This window comes from Callospermophilus lateralis, unplaced genomic scaffold, assembly GCF_048772815.1.
Source record: "Callospermophilus lateralis isolate mCalLat2 unplaced genomic scaffold, mCalLat2.hap1 Scaffold_564, whole genome shotgun sequence".
In the NCBI taxonomy this organism is placed as follows: Eukaryota; Metazoa; Chordata; class Mammalia; order Rodentia; family Sciuridae; genus Callospermophilus; species Callospermophilus lateralis.
Window position 1 is genome coordinate 439,320 of NW_027514492.1, and position 22,051 is coordinate 461,370.

At 37.8% G+C, this 22,051-nt stretch overlaps 1 pseudogene; it reads left to right on the plus strand.

Moving 5' to 3' along the window:
• Positions 1-9,934: 9,934 nt before the first annotated feature.
• LOC143640685 (TATA box-binding protein-associated factor RNA polymerase I subunit A-like) lies at positions 9,935-19,299 on the plus strand (annotated as a pseudogene).
• The last annotated feature ends 2,752 nt before the right edge of the window (positions 19,300-22,051 follow it).

Here is a 22,051-nt window from a genome sequence, read left to right on the forward strand (position 1 = left end):
GATAATGTTCTGACCTCAAGGCAGGTGACATCAGCAGAAGTGGCAATGGGAAGCCAGATTTTAAACGGACATGAACCCAAACTGGCATAATCATTTAGCATTTTAAATTATGTAGCACAAAGCAGCCCCAGAAGATGCTCCATGAAATAGCTATTGGGATTCTGTCACTCATATGATGCTGGAGTTACAAGTAAACATCTACATTTGAGCCACTCAGGGTAAAATGTTGAGACCTCACTTCCATAAGGAACTGGTCTCAGGTATCCCCACAATTCTCCCCACTGTTCCTGCCCTCTTCTTGCTTCATGACTCTTCACCACTGTCATTGACTGAGCAGCAAATGAGGCCTTAGGAACCACATTTATAATATGTGCTCTTCAATTGGCCACTATTAGAGGAAGTATAAGTTACTACCTAAGGGAGTACATATGTATGTGTGAAAGAGAGAGTACATGCATGCATGTATGTGTGCCCGAGAACATGTGTATACATATGGGTGAACGTGTGTGACAGTTATGTCACAGAACAAGTCTTATCCTGTATCTGAGAAGATGAATGATTTGTAGAAACACAGACAAATCTGTTAATTGCGGGATGAATGATTCTGGCAGCTGTGAGTCTGTCACCCTCAGATTATACATCATAAAGGAGATCTTGATAAAAGAGTGAGTTTACTGCAGTGACATCCCATTAATTCATCCTTGGCAGGGAACAGTGAAATCTAATTTTTCCAGATAACTTAGATTACCCTGTATTTACTCTAACTCACAAATTAGCATTTGACTGGAAACATTTTTATCCTTAACCAAACTATTCAAAACACAATTTAATTTTCCTTCAATGACTCTGGTTCCTTTCTGTGAAAGCTGGGTCATTTCATATGATTACAACAAGGGAAACTTCAACAGTGGGTGTGTCCATTCGATCCCTACAGAAATGGCTCCAGTTTACCACATCTTTTGGGCTCGCTTGTGCTCTTACTGGTCAGCCACAAGTGTGTGACTACAGTGATTTACAAAGGCCCACAGGATCAATTATGTCAAAAAGGTGAACCTGACCGTAATCAATTGAGATGCTCTTTTTCAGCTGATATATAATCCATCTAGTTTAAGTTTGTGGAAGCATAGAGAGCAGGCTGGAGCCGGGACTTAGGAAAGCAGGGATGTGCCACGGCTTCATGACCCTGGACAGTCGGGTTATGCAGGTGGGCACTGTGGTGCTGGATCTTCAAACTGCTGCTAAGTTTTCACACCACAGTCCTTAAACCATATAGACCCTTGGAGTTACTGGCTCTTACCCTACTGTATTCCATGGAGGACCGCAGATGGCAGCTGCTCCTTTGTGCTTGGAGTCCTTGCCCACTGAGCCCAACCTGATGCTGGGCTGGGTGTCTGCAGCAGCTGGGCCTCCCTTCTTATCAGTGGAAAGGTCAGCAGTACACTGTTCTCTGCTTCTGCTGACGTCTCCAGAGCTGGAGCACTGACTCAGTCCTCCCCTCTCACTTCCCTTTAGGGGTCTAGATTAAACCAAGAACCAGGAGCTACAAAACTGAGTCCAGACTCTGGCACTCAGTGACTATCACTTAACCAAAGTATTCAAAACACAATTTATTTTTCCTTCAATGACTCTGGGTAACTGGTCAGCACTGTAAGCCTTGGGAATAGGGACAAGCTCATAGCTCCTAAGAACAGTAAAAACACAGAAGTTGGTGAATTTTTGTTTGTAAATCACAGAGGATTATAAAGATCATAAATAAAGATGGGTATTGTGCTACTCTGTATCGATTGTCTCATTTGGTGTCCACATCAATCCCATGAGGTAGGAGCTCATCATACCGCATTTGACAGATGAAGAAACGTCATTAAAGATCGCAGTGGTAAAAGATCACAATGATGTACTTAAGAGCTCTATAGCACCAGCTTTCTTCTCTGCTTCACAGCCTTCTTCCTAGTCCAAAGTCAAAGCTGACCCTCCCACCGTGTCTCTCACATCACTACCTCCTGATGCAGGTGAGAGGAGGAGGGTCACTGCTGGCCCTCTGGACCTTGCCCATAACCTGGAGTCTTAATCATCAGTTTCATAGATGAGCAAAGAATTTTGAAATGTCAGATTTCATTTTCTACTTACAACATGTTTTCAAGACTAGTTCATCAAAAACTGACTTACTTCCTCTAAGATTTGCCTTTGTTATGTGGCCACATTTCAGCTGTCTTCTGCTCCACTACAGGCTGTGGCCAACCCCACAGGGCAAGGTCAGATAGGAACAGCATTTGGCTGCTAGTAACAGAACATGGCTTAAACAAGAAAGTATTTTATTTCTCTCTCATGGGAAAGAAGTCAGAGCGAGAGTGGAAGTTCCACTGTGTCCTCAGGGACCATCTATCTTTCTTCTCTGCCTCCCTGGTGTGTAATTCTGACAAAAGTTACTGCATCCCTATTGCAGCCAGAAAGATGGAGGAAAGAAGGAGGAAAGAAAAAGAATACAGATGACTTCTTAAGGAGTTGTACGTATCTGGTCCAGCCCAAAACAAAACAAAATAAAAAAACCAGAAACCGTACTAGGTATATCCATCAAAAGGAGGATAATCCTCTTTATATGAAATGCTTGTGTCAGAAGTGTTTCAGATTTTGGAACTTTTCAGAGTTTGGCTTATTTGAACACTTTGCTGGTTGAACACCCCTAATCCAAAAATTTGAAATCCTCCAATATCTGAAACCTTTTGAACACCATATTAACACTCAAAAGGTTTTGAAGTATTTCATACTTTCAGGTAAGGGAGGCTCAACCTGTATGTAGGTGGAAAACCAAAAGGGGAAAAGGAGCAATCAGGGTTATTCAATTAACCCTGACATTCATGCCTAGAGGAAGCAGCTGTGACCCCAGGGCAGGATGTCTAAGCAAAGAGGATTCTATCTGAAAATAGAGGCTCAGAGGCAGCACAAGTGCTGTACCTCTGAGGCACAACAAGCAGAGGCAGGGAAGCAGGTGTGGTGTCCCTGACTGTGCTGTGGCCGTGCTCATTTGACAGTGCAACGGGAGCTCTCTGGGAGACCTCTTATTACATCCACATCCAATAGTTCCCTGTAGTTAGTGGAAAGTCAATGCCGTGGAAGAGCTTAGCTGTACTGGAGTAAAATTTCCCCCTTGCTGCAGCGAGTTACAGAATCTATCCTCTTTGGTGAAAAGTGTTGACCCAATCTGTTTCCTGCTTGATACATCTGAACACCACAGACTAAGTAAGTTGTAAAGAATAGGTTTTCTTGGCTTATGGTTCTGGAGGTTGGGAAGTCCAAAAGCATGGCCCTGGCATCTTCTTGGCATCTGGCGAGGGCCTTCTTGCTTCATCATAACATAGTAAAGAGCATCACGTGGTGAGACAGAGCAAGTGTGCCGGCTCAGATCTCTCTTCTCTTCTAATAAGGCTAATAATGCCATCATGGGGAATCACCCTTCTCTGATCTCAGCTAAACTTGGTCACCTCCCAAAGACCCTACCACCAAACACCATCAACTCATTATTTCAGGGATTATGTTTCCAGCACTTTTGGAGACACACTCAAACCATAGCAGATGTTTTCCTAATGGTCCTGATAGACTTGGTGAACTGTTAACAGGTGAAGATTCCACCATAGTATAGCTGAGACCCTTATTCCTATAGACTGGGACACTTACTTAGAAACAATGTGCAGATCTGAGACCACTTGAATCATCATCTGTTGGAGGTAAATTTGAGTTTGAGCTCCAAATATTTCATCAAGTCCATCTGTGAACTGGCTGTTGTTTGTCTGTAAGATGCCTATAGAAAGAGGGCAGAGAGGGAATTCCAATGCATCCTGCTTTGAGCAAGTCCCAAGGGGTTCCCTCTCTCTATAGATGCCCTTTTACAGATAAACATGAAAATCAGACAGGTAATAGGAGGAACCCCAGGTGCAAACTTGATGACAGCAGCTCTGGGCCAGGTTCTGGAGACATTTTTCTTACCAATCACTGCAGTTCTCATGGGGTGGTCTTGGTCCAAGTCAGTGTCCCTGTCAGACCAAACAGTAGCTTACTCCATATTTTCAAATAACAATTGTAACATGAAAATGGCATCACCGTTGTGCCTTAGTTGGTTTCAACTAAGATACACAAATCCACAGATTCTCAAGGCCCTTACATAAAATGATTTAGTATTTGAATATAACCTGTGCATATCCTCCCACACACTTCAAATCATCTCTAGGTAATATTATACCTAACACAATGTAAATGCCGTGAAAATAGTTGTCATACTGCATTGTTTATAGAATAATAACAAGAAAAAAAAAGTTTAGTACTGATTTTTATCCTACTTTCTATCTGCAGTCGGTTGAATCTATAGATATAGTACCTGTGGATACCATGACTATATTTCACTAAAAATAATTTGAAGACACCACTTCCACTTTTGATAACTCTTGACAGAGGCAGTATTATTATTTTGAAAGCTATCTTAAAACAAATTGAAAAAGAAAATTCTGACCCATGGCCTACATTCTTTACTTGACATAAGGAGACCCCTAAACTCAATTAAGATTCTAAAATTATCTGCCTAAAGGATTTTTAAAATTCCAGGTCAGAAAGGACAAAGTTCAATAATGAAAAGTACTTTTTCTGGGCACATACACTCCAGGCCTTTCCTTCCACCAAGTCCTCTTGTGAAAGGGCTGGGTGGTGAAAACTTTGACAAAAACTAATTAATTGGCATGACCCAAGAAAGGACATAGGTTTATAGATTCTTGAAAACACCAACTAAATAGGAACTCCTAACAGAGACACCTATTGATATTGTAAACAAAAGTCTAGCTAGAAATTAGTATTATGTCCTAGTCATCGGGAAAAACAAAACTAGAAATTTCTAAGGGTTCTGAAGGAACACCAAGGAAGGGTACATGTGGTCAGCTTTCCCTCATCTTCTTTTCTTCCTCATTGCTCCCATTACTTAAAAGACTTTGAAGATTATTTGCAGCAAATTGTATTTTCTAAAATTGAAAACTATGATATGCCATTAGCTAAAGCTAACCACCACACTGTACAGAAACCTGTAATAGCCCATTTTTTGTTACCATAGTGAAATGCCTGAGGCTGGAGACTTTACACAGGAAAGAGGTTTATTAGCTCACAGTTCTAGAAATCTAAGAGCATGCTGTTGACATAGGCTTGGCCCTGGCAGGGACCTCAAGGTGAATGGTGTCTCAGTGGTGGAAACATATGTGAGAGGGAGACAGCAAGGTGAGACAGGAAATCAGAGAGCAACAGAGGATCAGGCTTACTGTTTTGAGCAACTCACTCTTGTGAGAACTAACTCGGGGTCCAATAAGAACTACATTAACCCTTGCAAATACAGCACCCCAAAGGCCTAACCACCTCCCATGAGGCACTACTCCTTGAAAGTCCCACCAATTTTTAACATTACCACACTAGGGACCTTCTGAGTAGTTAGGACTACAAGCCACCAAACCAGCCCAGTAATTATTGTTTAGTAGATCTCTTTTTGGACACTAAAATCACGACTAATATGATTGTATAAGTTTGAAATTGGTTTTATGAGCAACATACAGATTTGATGCAATTCCCATTAAAATACCCACAAATTGGTGTGAACATACTTTGTATACAACCAGAGATATAAAAAACTGTGCTCTATATATGTAATATAAATTGTAATGCATTCTGTTGTCATAGATATATTTAAAATAATAATGATAGTGATAATAAATGTCATTTTTCCAGAACTAGAAAAAACAGTCCTGAAATCCATTTGGAAGAGCTCCATCCCCCACTGTTTTCATCTCCCATAGCACCACACTGAGGCCCAAGCCAGTAATCATAGTGTGTCTTTGGGCAACAAAAACCATGGCAATATATAATATGCTAAACTCTTTCCAAAGTAGTACCAATTTATATTCCACTGGTAATCTGATGAGGGTTTTATTTTGTCAGTATTTCCTTAACATGTGTTAATTTCAGAATTTTTTTTATATCTGCTAGTTTATTGGGTATAGTGGTCTCATATTTTTTTAAGAAAATAATAGCTTTATTGAAAATTGAGAATATAGTTTATATGCCACATAAATATACCCACTTAAAGCATATAGTTTTTAATATATTCATAGAGTTGCCCAGTAATCATCACCACCATTAAATCAGGAACCTTTTCATCACCCCAGAAAGAAACCCTGAACTCTCCATTTCTTCATAACTTCTAGGCAACCACTAATCTACTCTCTGTCTTTAGAGATTTATGTATTCTAGGAATCTCATGCAAGTGGAACCATCTATACAATATGTGATCACTTAGCATAATGATTTTAAGGTTGCAAGTAACTGTATTTCATTCCTTTTTGTTGTTGAATAACATGCCATTGTACAGAGATACCACATTTAACCATTCCATGTTTATCAATTGATCGATATTTGGGTGGTTTCTACTTTTTGAATAATATTGCTGTGAATATTTATGTTCAGTTTTATTTTTCTTGAATATGTTCCTAAGAGTGAGATTTCTGGATTATACAACTATGTTTAACCTTTGGAAGGAGCACTAGATTGTTTTCCAAAATAGCTGCACTATTTTACTTATTTATTTTTTTTGCATTTTATTAATATTTAAAATTAGATTTATTTTAATGTAAGCCTCCTTAACTTACAAATGTAAATTATTATTTAAAAATATTACACATTTATTGGGCTCAATCAGTAGCGCGCCCGCCTGGTGTGCATGCGGCCAGGTTTGATCCTCAGCACCACATACAGACAAAGATGTTGTGTCTGCCAAATACTAAAAAATAAATATTAAAAAATTCTCTCTCTCTCTCTCACTCTCTCTCACTCTTTCTTTGAAAAAAAAAAATATTACACATTTACATGTGTAGTGTTTGCTCCCCACCAGTCTTGAGAGTTCTAAGTCAAATCATGTACAGAATGACATGGAAACTGCATGAAAAGCTGAGACACCAGCGCTCACCGAACTTTAATAATGCACATTACAAGTCACACTTTGGAAAGCAAGCCCTAGAGCTCAGGCAACATCATTTCATAGAAATGGCAGTTCAAAGGCAAAGCACGTCTGAGCACAGCGTGGAGCATTAGATCCAGAGCCAATCTGATCTGCAACCCTCCCTTCTCGGAGTCCTTGTTTCCTACCTCTACCTCCAAAAGGAAATGTCAGAGACTGAAAAAGGGCTATTTGGTCATTACTGTGTCCATTCTAGGCAGCTCAGAAGTCATCCCTACAGTCAGGTTCCAGGACTTTGCAGAATCCAGTTCTAATCATCTCACGGTTAGCCTTTCAGTCCGGGCCCCAGAAGTAGTGTTGCCCGAGTGGCAGGGACATCCCAGCACCCGGGGGAGAGAGAGGGAAGCGAGCGGACAGCAAACACCCTACAGCAAGTACTTCGCCCTTTCCAACCACACACTCCGCCGCTAGCCGGCCCTCCGCCGGCCCGGGCGGTGACACTGGAAGAGAAACCACGGCGGCCCAGCCCCAGGAACACCCCTGTGGCAGGGTTTCGGCCGCGCAGGGCCTTGCCCACTGCCCGGGAGGGCTCATGGCGCCCGGGTTCTGGTGGCCCGGGCGGCCGCAGGCTAACTCGCGGGGTCCGAGGGCGGCGACGTGGAGAACAAAAGCGCGCTCCCAGCGGCCTACGCACGGCTCGGAGTGCCGCCGACCCCATGGCTCCACCGCGCGTAGCGTCGTGGCCAGCGGCCGCCGGGGCGCACATATTTGTATAGATGAAATATCTGAGACTCAGAAAAGTTAATGATTTGCCTATAGTCACACAATTAGACTTCTGACTCTTACTACAATTCTTTTGGCTATATTCCTTACTTCTGCTATTGTTCTGGTAAGGAAGTAATTTATATTTCTGAAAACTAAATGGATCAAGCCAAACAGTGCAGGATCCCTTTCATTTTAGCAGTTCTAGCATGCCTTGGCCCAGAGTGGTTCTTCCCTCTTTTGCATGGTAGGGTGTCTTTACTTGCTACTCAGTACTAGGCTCGTGGTGAGAGGGCAGATTCTCTATTGTCCTGATTCACCCTCTTTCTTAGATCCTAAACCTCAATGTGGGGCTTTCTCAGCTCTCTTGCCTGTCTTCCCTGTGACAACTAAATTCTTCTGTATATCATGGTTGGTCTTGGAGAGGTATTTCCTCCCCTCCTCTCATTGATAGCAGGCCTCTGCTTGATATTGGTGTAAGATCCTGGGCCCCAAATAGTTTCTTGCCTTTTCCCTGAAGTAAGAAGTTTTTGCTTCTACATCCCTCACAGTTGCAATGGATCTTTCTTGTGTCCTGGGGGCAAAAAGTTACCTATTCCTCTCCCAGAGACAAATCGGTTTTGTTTTTATTCCTTTTTCAAAATCAATGGATTTTTCCTCTCTCCTGTAGGTGGGAGCATTTGATACCCCTCTCTGGGTATCTTAAGGTTTTTGCTGCAGGAAGGAAGGATGCAAATAAATGAGTGTGACTTTGTACCTGCCCTCCAACAGTGACTGATCTTTTCCTGCACACCCACATGCCTGTGCAACTTAGAGTGGTCTCTCTAGTCTTCTGCCTGTTTCTGATATTTCTCTAGAGAGCACTCAGTGATTCTGCAAGTGTGAACTCCCTAAAGTCTGGCTTCTTCGCTTTTGCTGAGGCTTGCTTTGAACTCTGTCCTGCCTCAGCCTCCCAAGCTGCTGGGATTGCTGGTGTGCATCACTGGACCTGGCATTTTGTTTATTAATAAGCTGTTGATGTTACTTTTTTTCATTACTGGATAAACTGGGCCTTCACCAAATGACTGATCACCAAATGGTGATCAAGATGAAGCCTGAAAGATAGCCAAATATCTACAAAGTAAATAACAATATAATTGTAATTGTCTATTCTGTATTATTCTTGTTGAGCTTAAAAGCTGAAAGATCTTTTATGATTTGGTGGGATATAAAAAGAAGTGAACAAAAAAATCTGAAACTAGGTCACAATATATGAGATTCTTAGAATAATCACTTTTAGAAAGTTTATGAAGATTCTCTATCATCTCACAGTCATTGTAAAAAGGCCATTTGTGGGCAGTGGTTATAGCTCCGTGGTAGAGTGCTTGCTCAGCATGTGTGAGGTACTGGGTTCTATCCTCAGCACCACATTGAAAAAAAATAGTAAATATTTAAAATAATGGTATTGTGTAAAATATTTTTTTTTAAAAATATATTTTTTAAAAAGTCATTTGTCAGAGGGCTTTGATACTGAACAATTGGAATAAATTTTCAAAATAAATCATTCTTTGAAAGTTTGAGTACTTAAAGTGCTGAACATGAAAAGATGGAAACAAAATGGAAGAAGCTATAATTGATATGCACTCTTCTGTGACTGAAGTTATAAATGGGGCACTGAGGTTAGTAAGCATCATATTTTAGTCATTAATATTTTTGCTATGAAGCTGGGTGAGGTGGGATTACACTCCTGTAATTCCAGCAGCTGGGGAGGCTGAGGCAGGAGGATCACAAGTTCAAAGCAGCCTCAGCAAAAGCGAGGTGTGAAGCAGAGACAGGTGAGACCCTGTCTCTAAATAAAATACAAAATAGGGATGGGGATGTGTCTCAGTGGTCGAGTTCCCCTGAGTTCAATCCCTGTCCCCCCACCCCCAAATTATATATATTCTCGCTTTGAGGACATGAATTTCTTATAGGAATAGTTCTTATGTTGAAATTACTATTGTTTTTTTCAGTAAGAAAATAGCCCAAGGAAAAATGAACTTTATAGTCCTCTATTTTAAGGTGATTTTTTTTCATAGATGATGTAACATATATGCTAGTGGAAGCATGTTCCTTCTGTGGTACTCTTTGTCAATTTTGTACTCAGCAATGAAGTTGTGTATTATCTTTTGTATCTTATAAAATTCAGCTAAGATATTATAAACTTATTTTATATAGATGTTGGAATTCTATGGTGATCAAGATGAAGCCTGAAAGATACTTACTAATTATGCTTATGATGAAAAGTTTCCATCAAATCCGAATGCCCATATATACTTATACAATTTTCTAAAGAAGGAAAAGGCACCAAGAGCGAAACTGTTAAGTGTGCTTAAGGTATAGATTTTTTATTTCACTATTTGAACAGTTTTGGAGGTTTATGTTCAAACATTTCGAGGTTATTGTTTTCTAACTTTTTATATTATAGCACTCATAGAAAATGACATTGTATGAATAGTATGCTAAGGTATACAGAGAAAGTTGCTCCCTCTGCAGGCTCTAGGAAGACACTCTACTTCTACTGAGGAGAGAGAATCTGTGTTTTAGAAACTCTGGTTGGAGAATTCTGCATTTTTTTTAAATCAACGATTGAAATTTAACTTATATATAGTAAGTGTACTTATTGCAAGCATATGCTTGGATATGTTTTAACATATATCCATGTCACTTTCATAATAATATGATATAAAGCATTGCTGTCACTCCCAAAAGTTCTTTATTTCACAACCCACTATCCACATATTCCTGCCTTCAGGCAGTCACTGGTCTGCTTTTTGAAATCATGGATTAATTTTATCTTTTCTGGATTTTCATATGAATGTAATCTTAGTTTTATACTTTTTTTTTGTTTGTGGGGGGTGTCTGGCTTCTCTCACTCAGCATGTTATTGAGTTTTTGCCATGATGTTGTTTTAGCAATTTATTAATGCTGAGTAATACTTCATTTTTATACATTAAATTTTTGATGAACATTTGGCTTTTTGACTGTTATGAATAATGTTGCTAAGAACATTCGTGTATTTCTGTGAGTGCACATATATTTTTGTTTTTCTTGGGTAGCTGTGTAATTTCTGAGTAAGGAAAATACCATCAGCTGTTTTTTGAAGTGATTGATTGTACCATTAACATTCCCACCATCTATGTTTCAGAGTTCAGCTTCTCTACATCCTGTCCAATGTTCGATATTGTTTGATATTCTATATTTTGGGGGGGTTGTAGTCATTTTACTTATGTCTGTTTTACATTTCTACCAGCAATGCATGAGGTTTTCGGTTTTTCTACATTGTTGCCAACTCTTAACTTTTTTTCATTTTGATAGTAGCTATTCTAGTAGTATTGTATTCCAGTAGTGTGGTGTCTCATAATAATGGCTTGTGATGCTAGGACATCTTTTTATGGCCATTTATCATCTTTGTAGAGATGTCTATTCCAAGTATTCAAGTCCTTTGCCCTTTTTTGAATTGGATTGTTTGGTTTTGGAGTATTGAATTGTAGAAATTTGTGTGTCAGGATTAAGCACAGGGCCTCAGATAGACTACGGGTGCTGTAAACTGCACCCCCATCTCCTATAGTAGTCCTTTATATATTTAGTGGTCAGTTTTTAATCTGCTGTTTTAGAGGAGAAAGAAGAAAGGTTCTTTTCAGCCTATACAGATGAGTAACAGAAATTCTTATCTGTTAGTCTTCTTTTAAAAGTCGATTAGGAAATCAATAGGGTGAACATTTATTCTTAAGACAAGATAGACTTAGGGAGAAATGCTGTTTTCCTTTTGAGAAGTACAGTATTGGGATCTAAGAGCTCAAATTGTTGGGTTTAATAGCAGATTGGGTATGACAAAAGAGAGGGTTAGTGTAATGTGTAGAAAAAGCAGCCTAAAGGACAGAGCAAAAAGGGTGGAGAGTGCAAAAAAGATTGAATTGGGGGCTGGGTTTGTGGCTCTGTGGTAGAGCGCTTGCCTAGCATATATGAGGCACTGGGTTCAATCCTCAGCACCACATAAATATAAAATAAAGACATTGTGCCAACCTATAACTAAAAATACTAAAAAAATAAAAATTAAAAAAAAAAAAGATTGTATTGGGGACTTGGTGGAAACGTCTGATACCTTTAATTGGAGTTTTGGAGGAGGCAGAAAATGGGACAAAAACAAACAATAATAAAAATACATATGTATTTGAACAGTTAATGGCTAAGAATTTTCTAAAGTTGATGGAGAATTTTTTTTTTTTTTTGAGGAGGGACACAGTACTTTATTTTTTTTTTTAATTTTTTTATTTTTTTTATTGGTTATTCAAAACATTACAAAGATTTCAGAATCACATCGGTTACACATCAACATTTTTACATAATACCATAATAGTAACTGTTGTATTCTGCTACCTTTCCTATCCTCTACTATCCCCCTTCCCCTCCCCTCCCATCTTCTCTCTCTACCCCATCTACTGTAATTCATTTCTCTCCTTATTTTTTTCCCATTCCCCTCACAAACTCTTATATGTAATTTTGTATAACAATGAGGGTCTCCTTCCATTTCCAAGCAATTTCCCTTTTCTCTCCCTTTCCCTCCCACTTCATGACTCTGCTTAATGTTAATCTTTTCCTCCTGCTCTTCCTCCCTGCTCTGTTCTTGGTTGCTCTCATTATATCAAAGAAGACATTTGGCATTTGTTTTTTAGGGAATGGCTAGCTTCACTTAGCATAATCTGCTCTAGTGCCATCCATTTCCCTGCAAATTCCATGATTTTGTCATTTCTTAGTGCTGCGTAGTACTCCATTGTGTATAAATGCCACATTTTTTTTATCCATTCATCTATTGAAGGGCATCGGGGTTGGTTCCACAGTCTAGCTGTTGTGAATTGTGCTGCTATGAACATCGATGTGGCAGTATCCCTGTAGTACGCTCTTTTGAGGTCTTCAGGGAATAGTCCGAGAAGGGCAATAGCTGGGTCAAATGGTTGTTCCATTCACAGCTTTCCCAGGAATCTCCATACTGCTTTCCATATTGGCCTCACCATTTTGCAGTCCCACCAGCAATGTATAAGAGTACCCTTTTCCCCACATCTTCGCCAGCACTTGTTATTGTTCGACTTCATAATGGCTGCCAATCTTACTGGAGTGAGATGGTATCTTGCAAATCTTAGATGGTTTTGATTTGCAAGAGAAATTTTTTTAAAAAATATATTTATTTATTTTGTTATATATGACAGCAGAATGCATTTTAATTCATATTACACATATAAAGCAGGATTTTCATGTCTCTGGTTGTACACAAAGTAGAGTCACACCATTTGTGTCTTCATACATGTACTTAGGGTAATGATGTCCATCTTATTCCTCTGCCTTTTTTACCCCCATACTCCCTCCCTTCCCTTCCCCTCCCCTTGCCCTATCTAAAGTCCCTCCATTCCTCCCATGCTCCCCCCACCTCTTCCTATTGTGGATCAACATCCTCATATCAAAGAAAACATTTGGCATTTGTTTTTTTGAGATTGGCTTACTTCACATAGCATGATGTTCTCCAACTCCATCCATTTACCTGAAAATGCCATGATTTTATTCTCTCTTAATGCTGAGTGATATTCCATTGTGTGTGTGTGTGTGTGTATACCACATTTTCTTTATCCATTCATCTACTGAAGGGCATTTAGCTTGGTTCCACAATGTAGCTAATTGTGAATTGTGCTACTATAAACATTGATGTGACTGTGTCTCTATAGTATACTGTAATCGGAGTCTTGGAAAAGGCAGGGTATAAACCAGAGTGGGATATAGCTGGGTCAAATGGTGGTTTCATTCCCAGTTTTCCTAGGAATCTTTCTGATGGAGAAATTTTATAATTCTGATGGTCTTTTATTTGATCTGGGTACTGGTCACCTGGGTGTGTTAAATTTTGTGATGATTTATTCAATGTCATAGGACTTATACCTTTCTAGTACATATATTTCAATTAAAAAGTTAAAACTAAGTGACTTGAGCCGTATATAATGTGATTTTGGTAGGAACCAAATTTTAATAATATTCTCTGATACTGGTATGTTGATCTTTATTATTGAACCTGGTTGATTGATTTTTTACAAATTATTAAGAGAAGTTAACAAACTATTTTTTGTTTTGTTGGGAATTATTTCATTTTAAGTTCAAAGTACTTTGGAAAGTAGACAATGAATTTGTTTAGTATTATGTGTATTGAAATGAGAAATAATTTAAAATTTTGGGGTTTTGTATATTCATAAAAATAGTCCTTGTTTTCAGAGAGGAAAACCTTTAAATTTTTTCCTGTTTTGTAGAAGAATTGTTAAATTGTGGGCTGGGGTTGTGGCTCAAGTGATAGAGTGCTTGCCTAGCATGTGTGAGGCACTGGGTTTAATCCTCAGCACCACATAAAAAAAGATATTGTATCCACCTAAAACAAAAAATAAATACTTTAAAAAAATTGTTATATTGTTTACCCAAATAACTTTAGGGTACTGTGTTCCTAAATCCAGTCTCCCAAATTGTTGCCCCTTTTTGAATTTTTGTTTTATGTATTATATAAAGGCATTTCACAATATCTTATATGTAATGTGTATATAAAACTTTGTAATCTGTGATCTCTTTTAATTGGTATTTTCTGTGTGATTTCTCCGCCCCCCCTGTCCCCAGTCCTTGCTTCTGAAAATAAATTATTTTAAGTGTGGTAAATATTGTAGCTATGTATAAGATGCAAATTAAGAATTCTCCCCATCTGTTTCCTCCGATAATCTTGTCTATCATGTTAGCAGCATTTTTATTTTAAAAATTCTTTACAGAGAATACTTTTTATACCCAAGTTAAAATTGGATCAAAGCAAAATATCTTTTAAATCCTTGAATAACTTACTGAGAGTATATTAACCAATGAGAGCTTTATTTGAACATAAGCTGAAATTTGAGAAATGTCTTTGTATAAATTACAAGATTTTTTTTTCCAGAATTTGTATCAGATTGTACCCTCGCATAGACTGATGTTAAAATTCCATATGTTACTTAGAAAATCAGGTAAACAAGTTTTTGTTTTATGCCTCTTTGTACAGATAAGCTATAGTCAAGGAATTAACCAACTATGTCCCACAGGCCAAATTGACCTCATGCATGTATTTGTAAATCAAGTTCCATTAGAACTTATTTATTTATGTATTTTCTATAGCTGCTTTTGCACCATAATGGCAGAACTAGTGGTTGTAATAGAGACTAGTATATCTAGAATATTTATTATCTGACACTTTACAGAAGTTTGAATACTCCTGCTATAGAACATCAGTTCCCATTTGGAAAAAAGAAAATTGCCTTCAAGTTATGTAATTTCACTTTGTATTAATGCCTCCTGGGCTTCAGTATAGAAAATAACATGCTTCTTAAATGAAAATCAGTTCACTAATCCAAATAAATCGGTGCAAAGATTGCATCGGTTTTTTACCTAAGGGAAGAGAAGTTCCAAAGATGGGAAAAAAGGGCAGGGACTTTAACTCATGTTCTCCATAGTATATGAATTAGTGCATATAATCAATATAGGGATCAAACTGAACACTGGACCTCATTAGCATGTTTGATATTATTGAGCGTTCTTCTGATTTATTTCAGGAATATGAGCATAATGAATTGTTTTAAACCATTAACCAAACTAGAAGGCTTACATAATTCATTTTGATCAGCTGTACATACCTTTTTAGCTTTATGCACTTCTTAAATCAATACCTTATTTAAACCTGAACTGTTATGAATGTTGCAGAAAAAGAAGAACTCCGTAAATTGGGGTTGAAAGTATTGTTTGGAGTCCTGGATTTTGCTGGATGCACTAAGAACATAACTGCATGGAAATATTTGGCTAGATATCTGAGACAGCTCTTAATGGAGTGAGTAATAAACACAGCATTTATTTGCTTGTACTTTTGGATTTCTTCAGCTCTTTTCTTCTGAATGTCAGAAGCTAGAAAATGCAAAGTCACAAACTTAACATACAACAATTCTTTCCAGATACTGTGTACTATCAAATACTACATCTTGTAAGTCCATTGTTAGCTGGATATGTAAAAGTTTACCTATTTGTTGGCAGAATAAAGGATATCACAAAATTGTTTATATATTAATTTTAGTTGTATAAGGTACCCAGGGTAAGTGGAAACTTGTTTCAAACTTAAACTGATCTTGGGGGAAAAATGTATATCTTAGTCTATTTGGGTTTCTGTAACAAAATATCATAATTTGGGTGGCTTTTACATAACAAATTTATTTTCACAAGTTCTGGAGGCTAGGAAGTCCAAAGTGAAGGTACCAGCAGATTCATTGTCTGATAAAGAACAAGATTCTCAGTTCATAGAGGGTTCCTTCTATGGTGGAAGGGAACAAGGCAATTGCCTGGGGCTTCTCTTAAAAGATCACTAATTTAGGTCATGATTCATCTCCTCATGTCCTAATTATTTCCAGTGGTGATTAGGTTTTTTTTTATATTTATTATTTTTTTAGTTATAGGTGTACACAATATCTTTATTTTTATGTGGTGCTAAGGATCAAACCCAGTGCCCCACGCATGCTAGGCAAATGCTCTACATCTGAGCCCAACCCCAGCCCGTGATTAGGTTTTAACATGAATTTTTGTGGAGGGTGGGCAAGCATTCAGATGGTACTCTCAATGTAAACTACTTTCAAATATAAAGGACTGTTTAAACCCCTGCTAAACCATAGGGCTTTTTTTTTTTGCAGGGGAGGGGTTTGCCAGGGATTGAACTCAGGGGGCACTTGACCACTGAACCACATCCTCAGTCCTATTCTGTATATTATTTAGAGACAAAGTCTCTCATCCAGTTGCTTATTGCTATCCTCCTGCCTCAGCCTCTGAGCCGCTGGGATTATAGTGGTGCGTCACCACACCCAACTACCATAGGGCTTTTGAAAGCCAAGAAACATAATGTTTGCTTTTTAAATTTCTAGAAGTTTTGCCACAGGAGACATACAGGTGCTAAATAAGTATATCCTCAAATTATTGATGAACATTTAGCATTGCTCTTCAGTTGTGAGATCCATGTATTTTATAATAATGTCATTTTAATTAAATTTTGGTAGCATATAATTTAAGGTTTTAAAGTAACTTTTAAATAATTATGATAGCATTTATTGAACATTTGCTGTGTACCAGATACTGTAAAAGGAGCTTTATGTGAAACCTGCTTCTGTACTAGTTTAGTCCTAATAACAATGTCATGAAATAAGTATCATTTTTATCCTCAAGGAAATTGAGAATCAGAGAGGTTAAGCAACCTGCTCAAGATCAATAGTAAATGGAATATCTGAAATTTTAAAAAAATTTACTTCAGAATCACTGCATCACTTTACTGTAATGAACTGGCTATTTAGTTAAGAGGAAATTAGTATGTGGAGATCAAAGAGAATTAAAAAGTATTTGATTTTATGTTATTGCTGATGTTAGTCTGGAAATAGCTTTCTATAGCTAAAATCAAATTCTAATGTACAGATTTGTCCCCATCACTGACCTTCCCTTTTGACATTTTTGTTTTTAGGAATCGTCTTGCATGGGTTCAAGAAGAATGGAATTCCAGGAAAAGCTGGTGGCCAACCTTTCACTTCAGCTACTTTTGGGCAAAAAGTGATTGGAAGGAAGATACAGATTTGACCTGTGAGAAAGCTTTTGTAGCTGGAATACTGCTAGGAAAAGGTACGTTTTTTATTTCTTTTAATTTTATCTTTTGAATATGACCATTCTTTGATTGTAGAACTTATCTAATGTGGTCCATAAGGATTCTGGATGCTCAAGAAATAATTGTTGAGCTGGGCGTGCATGCCTATAGTCCCAATGGCTCTGGAGGCTGAGACAGGAGGATTGCAAGTTCAAAGCCCTCCTTGGCAAAAGCGAGACACTAAGCAACTCAGTGAGGCCTTGTCTCTAAATAAAATACAAAAATAGGGATGAGTGATGAGTATGTGGCTCAGTGGTTGAATATTCCTGCATTCAATCAACAGTACCCCCTTAAACAACAACAACAAAAATAAAGAGTGGATCATGAGTTGGGAACTGGTAATGTGCTTATAAGGAATCCCCTAGGGTTAGAAACAGTGCTTTCGTGTTGTTGATTGTGATTATTTCTCATGCTCTCACTTGGGTGTTGTTGGGGGCATTAAGATGCACTATGCAAGACTGTTTCACAATCACTGACTGCTTGGCCTTGTTGCATAGGTTTACTGAAACTGTCTATTAATCAAGAATGTTCTTTCATACCTCATTGTTCTTTAATAGATCTGTATTATATACACTTAAATGTTCCTGTAAGGAGAAAAATTCTCCTTAAGAATGCCTCCCATTAATTTGTCAAATAGTCCTCTTAAAAGGAATGAGAAATTGATTGTTTCTTTATGGAATATTTTGGCCAATAAAACTCATACCGGCTTTGTACCACTGAAATATTAAAGTTAGCCAGTACTGAAATGGAACTGCTACAAAATGTACAGAAATGATGTGTATGATGACAACTAGTAAGATATATTTTGCTAGGGAGTTTAAGGTGTCCTAAAGAGATTCTTCAGTTCACTTGTTATCTTCTTCTACTTTATGAATTTGGAGTCCAAAGACCTGGATTAACTTTCTCATTCTCTACTCGTCATGTGACTTAGTTCAAGCAATTAACCTTTGGGAATTTGGACACTGGGATTGTCCTTTGTGAAATATCAAGTGAACATCACATCAAAGGGCTTTATGAATTCTGAAGTTGTCCAGGAATATCAGGTGTTGTTATGCCTGAAAATGGGCACATCTCTCCTATCTGGGTGTTAGCGTGGAGAGAGTGAATCTATTCAAAAGTTGAGCTTTTTTTCCCTCTTGTTCTGGTTATCATCATTACACCACAGTACTCAAATTCTGGTTGTGGTCTGCTTTTGCTTTGTGCTCAGAATGGGGTATGCTAGCTTTCTCCCCATTCTGTATGAGAAACAAGATGGGCCCCTTGCTCTGTGGAGGGACCTTTTCTGGTTGAAATTCAGCTATTTGGTTGCTTTGCTAGTTAAGCTCTCTAGTGGATTTACAAAGGAGGTGTATTTTGTAGTTTGTTTACCTTTTTCTGACTGTGATAATGCCTCTTTTGCTGACTTAGAAGCTAAAGTTGAGAGGGAAGTAGTACTAATTTGATCTTGGAGAATATTCCTTTAATGTACGAATATACATAATAATGTGTATATCACTATAGGGTTTGGGGAAAGAGAAGGAAAAAAGCTAAAATATGTGCCTTAATTATAATGGATCAAAAACATCTTTGTGAAGTAATACATTTTATTGGTGGCAGCTCTTAGAATATGTGTGGGCCATACTGGTATATATAGAGTTGAAGCAAAAATTTCAAACTATACACATGTACTTTAAAAATTTGGATGATAAGTATTAAAATTTTTTGCTCATTTTATTTTTTAGGTTGTAGATATTTTCGGTATATTTTAAAACAAGATCATCAAGTGTTAAAGAAGAAAATTAAGTGGAGGAAGAAATCAGTGAAAAAATACAGTATTGTAAATCCAGGAGTCTGATATTAAATTTTAGTTATTTCACAGTTGTACCCACACTGTAATAACAGTAGATTGTTACTAAATGTATTTATTTGATAGTTTAAGAAAGTATGACTATAGAAAGTATTTATGACTATAGAAAGTATTTTTGTATTTCCTTTTACTGTAAGTTATAACTAGAAAAATAATGCCGCTGCCTTTGTTCCATGTAAATATATATACACACACATATTTTTTTTTTGTAATTTAAAATAAAATGTTTTTTATGGAATGATTCTCCAAGTGAAAAAATAGCTCTGTAGCAGTTATTATTTGCAGATAACTTGCCTCTTGCTGTTATGTAATAAAATACAACTAGTGGTGCAAAATGAATTTTTGTATTTTTAGACTCTAAATTTACCCATGTTAGATTTACCACGATGAAGAAAAATATTAGTGATGAGTTCTGTTGAATTTTGGAAAGAGAGATGGATTTTAGGAAGTGACTCTTTTTTTTTTGTATTAAGACATGGAAATTTAGGGTTGAGAATTTTTCTGCCAGAGAGAAAAAGAACCTTCTACCATGAAGGAGTAATTTGGATCAAAGAGGTAGTGGGAATTGGCTGTTTCAACTGGCACTTGCATAATTTAAAAAGACTATTAGGTTTTGTTATTGCCTAGCACATCAGTCTTAGATGTTTCAGAACACAGGTGTCCTCTCTCCTTTCTTGGAAACTAGAATGCAGCAGTAAGCATTTGCCTGGTGGAAGACTCCTTACCAGTGAAATAGTAACCCAGCATCACACAGTTAAGCCCAGGGGCAATTTTTTGAGAACACAAGCTGGGCCTGATAGCATGTTGTGATAGTTGTTCGGGGGTTCAAGGAAGTGCTTCATAAATGTCTGCCTTTTATGCATTTTGTGTTCAGATAACCAGTAACTGAGTTCCATGAACGCTCACTAACTTTACAGTAAGCCTAATATTTAGATGACAAGCCACACGTTTTTCCCATTGTACTTTTTTATGAAGGTTACTTAATACTCAAGTTAAAAACATTTTCTGTTCTTTTCTATCTGTACTTTATCTCTCAAAGCATCTGCAAGAAAATTGGGGGATAAATTATGCTTTGTCAATTTATAGTTCAGTATTATTTTGCACTTGATAAAAACACTTCTATCAATAAATATCCAGCCTTACAAGGTACACACAAAACAAGTAGGTATTCCAAAAGGGCCATAAGAAGTCAAGCTAAAGCCACCACATAATTAGGTCTAACTTTACTGCTGGGAGTGGGTGATTGGGTTGTGTAGGAGTTCTGTATATGAAAGACTACCACTAGAGGAATGAAATTCCCAGATAATGTGTTCAAAATCTCAAAACAAAGGCCAAGATAGCCAGAGCATCTATCTACTCCCTGAAACCTTTATCAAAAGCTGTAAAATGGCTACAGAATGGAGGTTCAAAATGTGAGGTGAGTAGATATAGTTCTTGGTTTTCACACAAAGATTTCCTAGAAATTTTTTAGCATGTTCATATCTGATTTTTTGATAAAAGCAGTATGAGTCAACCCTTGTGGAAATTATTTAGGTCCACTGAAGGTAAAGCCAGTTCTGTGAATAATAACAATGGCCAGAATTTATGAAGCACTATGGACTTTACATTTCATCATAACACCACTACATTTCTATGAGTTATTCCTATTTTACCAAGGAGGTGAATGGAGCCCGTGGAGATGCGAGTAACTTTGCCAAGGTCACAGCTAGTAGGTGTTAGCACAAGGTTGCTAACCTAATTAGTATGATTCTGAAAATCACACTGGTGCTATCTGTATCACCTCCCAGGTAAGTCACTTTTTACTACCTGCCCAGCTGGGTAGCCAGAAAAAGAATAGAAAGGGATTCATAACCCAGAGGTCATTGGCTCAAGCAAAAACTATTCTTACTCTCCCAAGCGATTGGTAGGCTTCCCATTTTGTGTCCCCACATGCTCCTATATCAGATCACCACTCCCCCTGCAACCTTAGCCTGTATCTTAGAATATGACCTTATTTGGAGACAGTCTTTACAGGAATAATGGAAGTTAAAATGCTGATATTATGGTGGGTCCTAATCCAGGATGACTGGTATCCTCATCAAAAGTTAAAAATTGGGGCTTGGGTTTTAGCTCAGAGTTGGCCTAGGATGTGTGAGGCACTGGATTCCATCCTCAGCACTACATAAATATAAATAAAATAAAGGTATTGTGTCCAACTACAACTAAAGGGGGGGAAAAAAGAGAAGGGGATTGACACACGCACTGGGAGAATACCATCCCAACATGAAGCCACAGATTGGGTATCTCCAAGTCATGAAATGCAACACAAACCATCAGAAGCTTGGAGAAAGGTCTGGAACCAACCTTGTTGACACCTTCATCTCAGACATTGAGTCTCCAGAACTGAGAGGAAATTTCTATTGTTTAGGCCACACAATTTGTGGTTCTTCGTTAGGGCAGCCCTAGCAATTAAAAATAATGATTTTTTTAAAAAGTATGCTTCAGAGTGAGATCTGAGGTGATTCAGTCTGGTTCTAGTTTTTAGTTCCAGACTTAGAGTAAGTTCACCTAACACTCAAGTTAAAAACGTTTTCTGTTTTTTCCTACCTGTACTTCACCTTCAGGTAGAAGATTTTCTTGTTCCCTTCCAGCCTGTTGTCATCTCTTTCCTTGGATTCTGAATAGCAGTTTGTTCCTTACTGTTATCTTAGTATAATCTGTTTATATTTGGGGGTAGGGGCACTTTTAGCCTTCTCAGCAT